The following is a 13,456-nucleotide window of genomic DNA, read 5'->3' as shown; positions in this document are numbered from 1 at the left end:
TATATGAGCAACACTACCCATAAACAATCTGTTAAGGGCATCCACCACTACATTAGTCTTGCCTGGGTGATACAACATACTCATATCATAGTCTTTTAACAACTCCAACTAACTCTTCTACCTAAGATTTAACTCCCTCTTGAGATTTAACTCCCTCTGCCTAGTTATTAGCCCAAACATTAGCGGTGACTACTTCAGCTAATGCCTGAAAGGCCGTCTGAAACTCATTATGAGACATAGTCTCATTCAAAGGATCAACAGGTGAGGGTTTCTCATTATCGTTTTCGTGGGCATTCAATCTTTAAAAAGGCATTTTCTAAAATAGGAGAGCATGAATTATTCGATAAGAGGGACAACTGTAGGCATGATGGAATGTGAAAGAAATAAACAACTTTTTCCTAAAACATCTTGTAGCCTCTTGCTCATAGATATGGTGCACTACACACCGATGATTAAGACTCTACTCAACGTGGCTTGTCAGACTCCCTAGGACTCTTTTAAAACCTGATACTCTAATACCAAGTTTGTAATGACCCAAAATCACCTCCCGGGATATCACGTGGTGCTTAGGGATACAAGTAGCCCCAAGCTAACCCTTTAAGCCTATCACTTCTCATAATAACTCATTCAAGAAGGAATATACAAAACATTGGCTCTGTAATATCAAATGAAAGGAAATACGAAGGTACTACTCAATCCAAATAACCATAATGCTAAAAATCTCCACACAACCATAGTCTTATAACTAGTCTAACAAATCCTCTAATACTCCATGAACTAGAGAGCCGCTGGGATAGGTCCCTAACTAACTCAAATTGAACTAAAAGTAATGATCGTAAACACTCAAGTATTTAAATATCTGAATATAGGCCCTCGGACCATGAGGATTCACCACTAGAGAAATATAGACAAAGGTACTCAGGAATCACTTATGAGGCTGGGACTAAGCACCTAAGCCTATATTATAAGACTATGTAGAACATAGACGTATATGTAGATCAACACTTAGAAATATACTGAGTATGTGGGGTGTATGCATTTATATCGAAACAGTATCAATAATCTTTAATCAAATCATGCATACAATCAGGAATAACTCACATGGCTTGAATAAGTCAAAATGTAAAGCTCATAAATCATGTATAATAAAGCATGTAACACAAATCTCGTGAATCATTATACTTTTGCTTTAAAATCTGTGCTCTTATATTATTCTCATTACTCATAGGATGAAGTAAACTTTAGGCAAAACTTTTAATTCATTCATATTTCTCAGGGAGAGTAAACCTGCTTTAATGCTCAATGACTTATAACTCTTTTGAACTCAAATACTTGGAACTCAAAATCATATAACTTTGATTTAAAAACCGGTGATCAACTCATTTTAGTAGATAAAACCACTTCCTTCTTTAGAAAATACTCAAAAGCAGTTCATTCATTTTAGAAAATATCTTATCTCAAACATTAGGGAAAATATTCTATCTCAATGGAAAATACCTTTAATTTAGGAAGGTTCTCTTAACCGACATAAACTATACGAGCTATATGGAGTGCAACATTTGTCCTCCTAAGGAAGAAACCTCACATTGGGGAGAGGCACATACTCTTTCTAAGGAGTATAACCTCAACTCAGTGATCACTTATCTCGGCCTCGTGCGTAATTATCTCGGCCTCAGACCCAAAATCTCAAACCTATGGTGGCATGTAGTTCTGGGATAAGAAACTATGGTAACTTACCCAACTCGATGCTAAATACTACTCCCTTTAGTTTATCTCGCTCATCTCATGGAAATCTACTTTCAAAATAATCTTTTTGTTTATAAAAACCTAACATTCAAATCTGTAATCTCATGTGGTAGAGTCGATTTCAAAACTCTATGACCATTAGTTCAAAATATTTCTCAATAATCTTAAAATATACAAATCATGGGTGCTTATAGCACAATAGTTTATAAAATTTCAAGTCTCATGTAGGGCTTAATGACCGATAATTCAATCTCAAGTTAAAACTCATCATAATGCATAATAGATAACCTATAGATTCCTAATTCATGTAGAAATATGGAAGTTACAGCAATTTGTCTCAAAATATCAACACTCATATATTTCAATTTCTAGAACATTGAAAATCCTAAATTCTTAAGGAGTAACAACATAGGGTATAAACCCAGCTTCAATTTCTGAAGAAAACATGCAAAAATCATGCTTTTTGACTTTTAATTCATGGGAAACCTCAAAATATTATAATCCATAACAATGGGTAGAAACCTAACTCAATATCATGTAAAATCTTATAGATTGCAAAAAATTATAGTTTAAATAAGCCTTTGGGCACAAGGGTGAAAGGATTACCCTTGTTCAAAACCCCACATACCTTAGATTATGATATCGGATGAACAAGATTTCTTTAAACTCTTCTTCTTACTCTTGAGAGAGGGTTCTTCCAACCCTTGAACTTGGGGAACTTAAATATCAACTGAATTTGTAGAATATATGGTGAGTTCTTGGATTTCTTTGAGAAGGGTTTTAGATTTGATCTTGGGGGAGAATCCCTAGCTCTCTTGTGTTTTGGTTGATTAATAAATCCATTTAATTTATTTGGAATATATATCAGGGTATAAAAAGGGAAAGACCCAAAAGGCCCTTTTAAAAATAACTTAAAAATACTAAACGGGGGGTGTGACGGTCGAAGCAAAGGTCCATCTCCAGTCTGATGGTCCGTTGGATCATCCGTCACACGTTGGCTAATATGAGACCACACCATCTCAATGTGATAGTTGAAGCGATGGTTCATCGCATTCTTGACGGTCCATCGTATCGTCTGTCGTATGTTGGCCAGGATGAGACCACACTGCCTCTGTGGCGACGGTCTTAACAATGGTCCATCGCAGTCTTGATAGTCAGTCATCTTGGCCATTGAACTTGGGCTAGAAAAGGGATTTAATGGCTTGGTTGCAATGGTTCGAGCGACGGTCCATCACAAACTTGATGATTCAGCGGATTGTTCGTCGCACATGGGTGGTATCCGACAACTCTCATTAAAATGGCCATAACTTCTTACCCCGATACTAGATTTGGTTGAAATTGGTATTGTTGGAAAGATAATTCAATTATCTATAAGTAAAACAATCAAATTTAAGAAAATTCTATATGTATTAAATACCAATCACTCAGGAAATCAATTTTCAATCATTTAGGGCCAAAATTATACTTTACTTAACAAGATCTAAGGCTCGGACTACGAAGGAACTTTGCAGGGTCTTGCACTTATAGTTCATTTTTAGATTCTAAGAATGGTGGTTTGATTGTTCAAGAGGTAAAATGTTCCTCTTTGGATTTCGAGGAGAAGAAGCAGTAGGTTTTAGATCGTATTTTGATGAGAATAGAGGTTTATGTGGGTCACCAAAAGGTGATGGCTTTTAAAGTTGGTGGTGATGGTATCTTGAGGTACCAAGGTAGATTATATGTTCATGATATTTATAGGCTATGAGGGAGGATCTTTCATGATGCTTATGAGTTGATATATACTATTCATCTTGGTTCGACGAAGATGGACCATAATTTGAATAATATCTATTGGTGGAATAACATGCAGTAGGATGTGGAAATTTTTTTGGCCAAGTGTATAGTGTGTTAGCAATTAAAAATGGAGCACTTGAGGCCCGGTGGTTTATCTCAAGAGATTGAGCTGCCTACATGGAAGTGGGAGGTGATTAATATGAATTTTGTTTCCAGTCTTCCGCAATCCCAGAAGTAGTTTGATTTGATTTTGGTCATCATCGATAGGATGACTAAGTCTGCTCACTTCTTGCCAGTGAAGACTACTTATTTGGTAGAGGATTATGCTAAGCTTTTCATTCATGAAATCTCCAAGTTACATGCTGCACTTATCTCTATTATATCTGATTGGGGTATGTAGTTCTAGTCTCATCTTGGGGATACTTTTCAAAGAGGTTTGGGAACTAAGGTGAACCTTAGCACCACTTTTCATCCTCAAATAGATGGTTGAGTAGAGAGAATGATTCATACTTTGGAAGATATGGTAAGGTCGTGTTAGGGGAAGGGACGTGAAGTTTGATGTAGATGATTTGGTGTTGTTGAAGGTATCTCCCATGAAGGGAGTGATGCGGTTTGAAAAAAAGATGAAGCCCAGTCCTAGTTATGTGGTTTCGTATCGTATTTTGAGGTGAGTGGACCATGTGGCTAATGAGTTGGATTTGCCTTCTAGGTTGGATTACATTCATTGGGGTTTCATGTTTCAATGTTCAAAAAGTGCATGGGTGATCCTTCCTTGTTTTTTCCTTTGGAAAGTGTTAGTATTTCCGATTCCTTGTCTGATGAGGAGGTCCTGGTTAAGATTTTTGATAATCAAGTCTTTTTTGTGAGTACTAAGAATGTCGCATCAGTGAAAGTTCTATGGAGGAATTATAAGGTAGAAGAAGCTACTTGAGAATCCAAAGAGGACATGAAGTCTAAATATCCATTCTTGTTTTCTAATTTTGATAATCGTGCTTGATGTATGTGTATTCCCGAACATCTTTGTTTTCTATCTTTGTTAAAGGTAAGTGTGGTTATAAATTATGTTAAAATCATGCTAATGGATGCCTTGACTAATCATTCGAGGAAGAATGATACTAAGAGGGGGGAGGGGGGAGAATAAAACACCCTACATTCTGGTCCTTCACAATTTCTTAACTTATGAGCTTACTGCCCAGACTATGACTCTTCCTATGAGTTGTAGGGTGTCATTACGGGTCGTAGGAACCTGTGTGTTGTTTGACCTATGTGGATCAGCCAAATTTTTGTTATGATTATGATTGGTTCCTAATGAGTTGTAAAGACTTTATACAAATCGTATAGTCCCATCCATAGACAAACCAGTGTGATGCCCAAATGTTCTATCTTTCCAATTATTTCACCAAACTAGTCATAATTTCTAAGTATGAGTCGTATAGTATGAATAGTAGCCAGAAAAGTGGGTGCGCATGGATGCTTTGAAGTCTACGACTGTAGGTCACGATTAAAAAGGTGACCCCACGAGTCTTAAAGTCGCTCATAATGACTGAGCAATAATTTTTTAGCATATAATTAAGGGAACTTTGGACATTTCCCCTCTTCCCTAGTGACGTCTAAGCTACATCTCCTCTTAGAAGATGATTTGGTATTTGCCAAATATAGTAACAAAAAAAGGATAGGGTTGAATCCCAAGGGAATACGCTGAATCATATCTCCCAATTTTTGTAATCAATGAGAGGAACTGGAAAAGTAAATGAGGGGTTTTGAGTATCAGTATCGAATAGGTAGCAAATATCAACATCTTTTGTAATAATTCATAAATGAACAGTAGGATTATATTCCCCTCGGCTTCTCAACTTTATAGGCTTATCGTGCTTTGTTGAACCAACCCGATACCTTGCATGCAGAATTGATAAGTTATGTACCTTCTATAGTCTTTTGGACAAGTAGAAGGATTTTACCCTTTACCTTTTGAGTCTTAGGATGTCGCCTTACTGACCCTTATCTTGATCTTTGTTAACTATTTCCTTGAGTCTCTAGTTATTTGATAAAACCTAACCATCTTACTAAGATAAAATCTAGAAGCGCGGATTGACAGTTAAACTCCAAATTATTGTTGTCATTATCTTTTCCTTGTCACTACTACTCTTTTGGAGTAAGTAGCTATAATTTAGGCGGGATCCTAATGTGTTCACCTTTTAATAAAACTATTATAATGAAGGTAAAGCAATACATGCATGGGTATTGATTTCTGAACAATAATATCACTTCCCCTACTTCGTCAATCTTCCAAGGTTTCCACAACCCTAGCTATGAGTTTTAGCCTCTAATACTTATGAACAAATCAACAAGATTCATAATTGAAAGAATAGATGAAATCACAATAATACGAAGTAGAAAAACCCACCACTATATCTGAATTAATGAACCAAAGTCAATACAAGAGAATCCCAAGATCAAAATCTAATCATGGAATCAAAATATGTTTGTGAATATCTAAAGTGCGTAAATCTTACTAAAAATAACATAAAGGATATTTATAGTACATGAGAAAAACCTAAAACCAAAGCTCGAAAAAAATAGGAGACAACATGGTCGATCGCCATTTATGGTCTGTACTTTCACCTTGGCCCTAGGCGTAGGTAGAACTTGCGGCCTGCAGGGAGGGCATAAGTGCTAGAACAAATTTTTCCTGCAATTCACCTCTCGGTATTTTGGACTTCTTGCACTTTCTTAGCCCACATGTAGTCCATAAGTTCTACTTGTGCTCCACATGTTGACTTAGCAAGTGTTGGGAGTCATCTAATCAATAATTCTTTAAGTCCCGGAACATGCTTTGATCATGAACAAGCCAGAAAGTGTAATGAACATCCATTATTTCTCCAATAAGTAGCAACAAACACCTTTTTCATCTTTTTCATGAGCATAGCTTCCAAAACATGATTTCCTACAAAGCATACCCAAAATACATCATATCTACCAGAACAACCTTAGAAACCTACATATTTTCCTCGTTTTAAGTGTCAAAAGTGCTATATTTCTATAGCACATCAACACCCTCAACTTAAAATGTTTGCATGTCCTCAGGCATCAAATCAAAACATAAACAGAAACAACGCTTAAATAGGAGAATCTAAGCTATTAAAGGCAGTTATTCAACACTTTAAGCTTAGAATATAACACCCCCTTCAATCTCACCTTTCAAAACCAACTGTGTATGAACATGAAGCACAACAATATAAGGAAATGGGATCAAGATGTGACAATTCCATTAGTAACTGACAACCACACATATGTTCAAGTTACACTACCTGAAACAAGCAAATGACTAGCAATATGACTCAAGTGCCCTCACAACAAAGATGTCCCCCTCACTCATATGAACTAGTGCATGTTAATACAGGGATGGGTAAGAGGCATTCATACTCAGAAGAGAAGTTCCAATAAATGTGCATCAAATGTCGAAGGCTTGCCCTTATTTTCTTTACCTTAGTTTTTAGATAGTCAAGTTAGGATCACTATAGAAATTTTTGATGCTTGTAATGTAGGCTTAGGGGATAGTATGGTACATATGCACATATCAAGTAACTAAGCCTCCTTGGCACTATACTAACTTTGGGGTCTCACTTACTAGCCTATTTTCTTTTATTCCACGTTTATTTCTCCCTTTTTATTCTTTATTACACATTAAGGTTGGGTATGGTCTTTTATCTTTTTTCCCTTTTTCATAATTTTTTTTCTTTCTCGTTCTTTTCTTTTCTTTTTCAACCACACCCAAACCTACTAACTTTTTCTCTTATTTTTCCTTCTAGATACCTACTTTACACCTCATACCCCTATGATATCCACCCTTAACTTAGGCATTTTTCCTGAGTTAAGGTGCACAATGTCCTAGGAGGACAAAGGTCAAAACAAGTTCATTGTAATCTAAATTGGAAGGTGAATAGGTGAAACAAGAAAAATTGGCTACAAGGCTCAAAATAGGGATCAAGGTATACAATTAACACATAGAACGTCATTTACGGTATAAGTGGGTTAATATAAAAAACGACCTATGATTCTTTCCTATTTGACAAGATTTCAACTTAGGAAAGACTAACAGCGCAAGTTCTGAGTTCAACACACAAAGAGAACTAAGTAGGATCTCACATACACATAACACATATTCAATGTTATAAGCTACTACCTATCCAGTTCATGAAATTTTTACCAAGTGATTATCATGTCCCTGATCCTAATGCCATAACAAGCTCTACAACTTTCAAACATATATACACCTACATAGTTCGAAAACACAATGTTTGAGGGGTATTATTTTTTCTCACAAATTAATGAAAAACATGACTACTGCCCTAAATACTTAAAAATATCTTGAATTATAGAAAATATATCACAATATGAAACAAAATACAATACGACCACAAATTGTACTAGACATGTCGGCTCTACAATTATTCCATGACCAATAGGAAAATATCATCGCAATAAAAACCCGTGGTGGCTATGGTATATCCCACCCCTAACTAAAAACTTTGCACTATCATCAATGTACGAAACTAAAGTAAAATAGAGAAAATTAAGAACATACCTGTGATGCACTAGGCGTCTATCTCATGAGCATCCCCAGATAGTGGTATATTCATAAGAGGAGGCCATGGTTGTGGCGGTGCACTATAAGAAGATGCTCCCACAGCTAGCATGGCATGACTATATCTGTAAACAACTGTAGTCTCCATTGAATTATGGGTATCCCTTTTTAGGGCTTGCTCATATGGCCTATCTAGATTCTGTAGGTCCCCTTCTCATCCTCTCTTTGTCCCAACTACAAGGATTTCCAAATCATCCTTTATAAATAAATCAAAGTGTCTAGGAACACACAAAGGTGATGAATGAATAATTAGGTATACAAATATAGGGATGGCTAATATGTGGCTCTCAATGAGACTGCATACCTCTGCTCGCAAGATATCCACCTCCTTCCTTACATGTCCTAGATTCGGCATCTTAATCTCTATAAATAGGTCTTCTACATATTTCTCATCAACACTTTGTGCATTTTATATACTATCCTATACAATAATATCCTCATCAATGATGTCATCATAGATACCACTCATATATCGGCTAGCTTCTGTACTATCATATACACATCAAGAACTACTTGTTCATTATTCAGTTTAAAGGTAATCTCCCCCAAGTCGATATCAATAAATACCCTACCAGTGGATAAGAAGGGTCTACCCGATATATTAAGGGCTTAGTAATTCACCTCATAATCAAGAACCGTGAAATCAGTAGGGAACATAAAGGATGCTACCCTTACTTCTATGTCATACAAAATACCCACTGATTTCTTCATAGATGAGTCAGCCATCAACAACTTTATAGATGTAGGTTGGATTTCCCCTATACTCAATAGATTTTACATAACCAGTGGAATCACATTTACTCCTAATCCCATGTAACATAAATCCTACTTAACATTGAAAGGCCTAATAGAACCCAAACTGATGACTGCTCGAGATCTTTCTTTTCTACTAATGGTAAGAAAGGGGTCGCACTATAAGAGTGCATATAATCATTGGTCTTGATGACCCAATAATCACCACTATCATATTAAAAATTATCATCACCCTATGTCTACTTCTTAGACTATGCCTCAGGTATCTTGTTGCTCTCAGTTCTATCAATCTTCAACTCCTCAATAGTAGGTAAAGGGGGATCATCAGTAATTAAACCAAAATTGGTGGTGATAGCTAGACAATGACTTATAGTTGGTGTACTCTAAACTTTTTTACTTGGAAGAGTAACAGGCTATTTTTTAATCATAGCATAAATTTTCCCAAACTGTACTCCAACAACTTGATAGCAGTCTACCTTCTGGCTCAACCCTAAAATTTTTGCCTTAATCTCCTTAAGGCTGATCTCCTGATTTTCTTGACCTTTCATAAGCTTAGCTAGTATCTCTTCCATTCTTGACTCTATATCTCATCTACCAGGTGTAATATACCTTTCTTCTCTCCGTAGTCATCTTTCTTCATTTAATCACCATCTCCCCTCTACTATGATTTTTGTATTTGTCATAATATTTTTAACCTTGGTTTTCTTGCCCCTAGTCTTGGAAACTTGCCAACTGGCGATCCAAATAATTTTCTTCCTCTCTAATTCTGACTTGTAAGCTTTGGAGGCTGACCCCAAAGCTGCTGCTGCCTTTACTTTCTCAAAAGTCACTGCTATAAGCTTCTTTGCTAGTACCCCTAGATTACATCATAGCAGTGCAATATCTTGCATTACTATGTCATCAACTACTCTCTGGTCCAAGGAGGCACCAAAAACTTATGTACCAGATCCCCTTACAGCGTCTCAAGTTTGCCACCCTTAGTTAGTGAGTAAGATTTGATCTAATATATTCGAAGATGCCTTCCATCATAATTTTATAAAAGCTACTCTAGAGATAGTGTCCGCCATGGCTCTATATCTAATGATCAAGTCTTGATAAAATATCTCTAAATGGATCGTCCACAACCGATGATTGGGCACTATATTCAGCTTCTTCTTAAACCTTAACCATAACTTATACATAGATTCTAATGGTAGCTGCCTAAATTTATAAATCTCATCCTTAAGCTACAACATCCTTTATAGAGGAAATAACTTGTTCAAGAATTGCCTATGCAACTCATTCTATGTAGTGATAGAGCCTCTTGGTAGTTCTCCTAACCATAAAGATGCTTCTCTTGGAAGTAAGAAGGGAAATAACCTCAGTCTAAGCACTTTTTGATTCATAATTGGATTTCTATATGAATTATACATCCTAATAAAATTGGAAAGGTGCAAATTTATATCATATGTAGGAAGAACTTCAAACACACCCTTCATATATAAGAGCTGGATCATTGTACTCGTTATATCAAACTTGATGCAGTAGGTAAAATAGGAGGAGTAATGGCTTTATAGCCTCTGCTGGCTCAATGTATCCCAAATCTTTTTCATTAGCTATATATGGCTGCACATACTGATATTCTGTGATCACTTGAATACATGAACCTCTCACTCTATTCTGATTTTCCATCATATGCTACTCTATGGTCTGCTTTTTGTCTCTGCTCAGCTAGTTTTTCCTACTGGCAACCTGCTGAGCTTCTTCTGTAGCCCTTCTCTTATTCTAATCTTAAGATAAAAGTTTACCGATCTATTGATAAACAATACCCTATACTTCTTTGTGAAGATAGGGAGGTACAAGATCACAAACCACTTTAGGATTCTCATTGTAATACCTCGATCCTTTCTTAAGCCTAAATCTGTTATTTGAGTGGATATGTATGACTTCCAAAGTGATTGATGTTTAAAAAATGTTGTATTTCTCTAATTTCTACTTTTTTTTATGTATATCATTGAGTATTTTTTCCATCAAATCTAATTTCATCAAAATTCAACATCGGGTGAGTGAGTTATGGCTGTTTAACTCAACGGTATTGGATCGCCCAGGTTTGACGCTCGACCTGGTGGACCGTTAGGTCCCTAGTGGACCGTTAAGTGCCCTGTTAGGCCGAGGTAGTGACTCCTTTTCTAGGGCATCGTGCGACGGCCAAGTTGGTGGACCATCAAAAATTTGACGGACCATCAAGGGGTCTATCAGGTTGAGATAGAATGTCTTATTTCTGGCCCTTGAGTGACGGATGACTTAGTGGACCGTCAGATTCCTGACGGACCATCAATTTGACCATCACGTCGAGGAAGAACGTTCTAGTTTTGGTACTCGAGTGACAGATGATCTGGTGGACCATCAGGAGACTTGATGGACCGTTAGATCGACCGTCACAGGCCCCGATCAACAAATTTTAGCATTTTCAAAAAAGGGCATTTTGGTCATTTCCTCCCCATGTGGTCTTATATATATATATATCAAAGTGGAGAAAATCCACTCATTTCCTTCTCCTTTCTTTTCCAATCTTACAAGAATCTCCTAGAAACTAGGATTTCTACAAGATCCAAAATCCAAATCCTTTTCCAAGAAATTCAGAGAATCTTCCGTGAATTTCTCCAAGTTGTTTAAGAACTAAGTTTCCCATTTCAAAGGAATCAATAATCTTGGCCTAAAAGTGTGAGAAGAGTTCCAAACAAGTTCCACATCTTCAAATCAAAATCCAAGGTATGTGGAGGAACGAACAAGAACACTTCTTTCGTTCTTGTGCGTAAAGATTTACTTTCTATTATTGATCTACATGATCTTTGCAAGTGGAGTTACACACAAATTTATTTAGTTATGATTTATGAGATTTAAGTTGAATAAGTTTGATATTTATGATTATTTCACCATCATGTTTCTTAAATTGAGAATTTATTCCATGAGTTGTATATTGCCATTATGTATGGATGGTTTTTAAGTGATTTAAGTCAAGTTCCATGAGTTATGCCTTTCCATGAGAAATTTGACTACTAAATTTATATAGATATTGGGATTGAAAGTCAGGAATGAGCCCTATGATATTTCCTTGAAGTTTTTGATATTTGAAATGATTTGATAAGCAAATATACTTGATGTTGAGAATGATTGTGTCGAGTTAGGAATCCACAAAATGTTTATGATTTCTAGATGAGATATATATTTATGTTTTGGTCTTTTATGATAGACCCATGAGTTGATATTGATTAAGGTGGATTTCCTAATGCGTTCTGAGCTGAGTCTGGGAGGAGTATTTAGCACCGAGCGAGAAATATAGTATTTTGCCAAAACTACGTGCTACCATAGGATTGATGTTGATATTATGGGCCAGAGGCAGAGTATGGGATTTTTATAAAGAGATTGAGATTGTACTCCCTGTTAAGAGTACAATACCCCCGCCAATGTGGCGTTCTCTCCTTAGGAGAGCAAAACATTGGACTCCTTGTGCCTCACATGGTGTAGTTATGTTAGTTATAAAAACTCCCACGTCCATAATAATCTAAGTACCATGAGTTATCGAGTCACTCTAAGTCATGAGTCAAAGATTTTGAGTTGAGTTAAATGATTTATGATATTTATGAAGCATATGTTATTACTGATGACTTCCGAAAATGATTTTTTAGATAATTCAAGTTAAGAGAGTTGTTATTGTTAGCTTTAAAGCTATTCTTATACATTTATGATATTAGTTAAAATGATGCATCCACCCCCACATACTCAGTATATTCCCAAGTACTGACTCTCATACTCTTTTGTATTCTATATTTCCTCATGATATAGGTTCAGGTGCTCAGTCTTAGCAGTGACAGTGATCTTTGAGTACCTTCATTTACATTTCTGCGGTTTATGAGTCCTCATGGTTCGAGGACGTGTGTCTCAAATTTTGTCTTGTTAATAGATGGTTGTTTACTTTTAGTTTAGTAAGAGTCAGTTGGGGATCTGTCCCAATGGCTCCTCAGTCCTATGAAGTAGAGGCTTTTTCAGACTAGTGTGCTAACATGTACAGAGATTTCAATATTTTTTTTGTACAGAACCGCATTACTTTATTTCTCAGTATGTTTATGTCATGATTATTCTTCCCTACATTATGATGATTTGGGTCGTGGAATGTTCTGAAGGCAAACTCAGGCTTAGAGGGTTGCTTGAGGCCATGTGTGGCCTTGAGCACCATGTGACATCTCAGGATAGGTTCTTAGGGCGTTACAATCTTGGTATCAAAGCGCCTAAGGTTTAAGGAGTCCTAGGGAGTCTGACAAGTCATGTTACATAGAGTCTTGATCATCGGTGTGTAGCATGCCACATCTATAAGCAAGAGTCTATGGGATGTTTTAGGAAAAGTTGTTTCTTTCTTTCAAAAGTCTATCGTGCCTATGACTATTTCTTTCTGTGGTTAATTTGTTCTCTCGTATGATAGAAAATGACTTCTTGTAGAGCTTATAGAAACAACGAACGACCTCAACCCATTGATCCTTTAGGTAAGAAGGTGTCCCATGC

This window comes from Capsicum annuum, chromosome 9 (genome assembly GCF_002878395.1).
Source record: "Capsicum annuum cultivar UCD-10X-F1 chromosome 9, UCD10Xv1.1, whole genome shotgun sequence".
Lineage (NCBI taxonomy): Eukaryota > Viridiplantae > Streptophyta > Magnoliopsida > Solanales > Solanaceae > Capsicum > Capsicum annuum.
Note: the sequence above shows the minus strand (reverse complement) of the source record.